We start from the raw sequence: 1,474 nt of genomic DNA on the forward strand, positions 1-1,474 counted from the left end.
GGAATTAATAACCATCCGGATCAGATAAAACTCACACACACACACACACACACACACACACACATACTATAGATGTGTTCCCCCCCTTATGTGCCCATCCTACCCATGTGAATCACACCTGGCACACACACACACAAACACACACACACACAAACACACACACAGAACAATTTGATACATTTCCCGCTCTTATGTGCCCATCCCCCCACATGGATCACACCTGGCACACGCAATACATGTTCAGTGTCTATTCTTTGCATATTTACTGCAGTTTTTCATGTATACCAGTAGTCTGATACAATATTTACAGTTTGAAAGGTTGTTAAAAGACATTTGGTGATGATTAATGTTTTTTGTGTTAATGTAATAGCAGTTAAAACAGAACCGGTCAAATTTGACCGCGAACACCAAAGTAAGGGGGAACACGAAGACAATAGGAGGGTTAAATAAGTTCAAACGTTTTTGGAAAGCACTTCAATTAAATGACTCCTGGACAACTTGTTTTTCCGTGTAGTAAATAAGTACCTTATATACATTATATTATTTTGTTTAGCTTTAGTAAAATATATTTATTTGGCACCTTATTCTCATGAGACCCCTTTCCGTTCTTATCTCCTCTACATGTGATTCTTTCTTTAGTCTTAAGTTGAATACGTTCCAATCTTAATGGAGAAATTAACTTAAAGATTCCCAATGGTGCTCACAATTTTCCGTCATCTTGTCTTTTCTTCTAGTATGAGATAAACCCATGTGAAATAATAACATTGTCACTTTCTGTCTTGAAATGACTCATTAGATAATGATCTGTGACCCACATTTTAATAGGGTTTCGCCATAATCATTCCAGCATAAATATCACTCTGTGTAAATGAAAATCTCAGTTTGCTGAAATGAGGCCAACTGCTTCTGATTTGGCTTAATGTAAAATGTGACAAACAAAGCCATTTAAACTGTTAAGGCCAGTCTGTAACTTTATGTGCCTGTCAAATGTGGAGATGTGACTTCTCTCACGGCTGAAATTGTTTTTGTTTTGAGGAAAGTCAAAGCAGGAACAGAAAGGCTTGTCTTTGCCTTTTCTGTAGGCATGTTACTGATGGCAGCATCAGCCAGAAAGCCAACACCAGTACTAGTTCCTCCACAACTTTCCTCCAGCTATTGTCAAAAGGTTAAGTGAACATCATCAAGGAAATCCACAAAAATAAATAGCAGCCGCAAGTAGGAGGGATCAAGTCCAACCCCTTTTTAATAACGACTTCAGCAAAGATGTTGGTTTCCAAAAGAAAGACAAGCAGTGCTACGGTGCTTCAGGTTCAGCTGGTTCAGCCTGCTGCTATATATAGGCAGATAAATATACAATGGAAATCTTAATTTATACAAGGCCTGTATTATATTTTGTTCTGCGTGTGTAGTCAAAACTCACAAGTTGATCTGTTATCAGACCTGCAGTCTATTTTATACTCAACTATTTTTTATT

Source organism: Notothenia coriiceps, unplaced genomic scaffold, assembly GCF_000735185.1.
Source record: "Notothenia coriiceps isolate Sejong01 unplaced genomic scaffold, NC01 NC01_scaffold00010967, whole genome shotgun sequence".
Classification (NCBI taxonomy): Eukaryota; Metazoa; Chordata; class Actinopteri; order Perciformes; family Nototheniidae; genus Notothenia; species Notothenia coriiceps.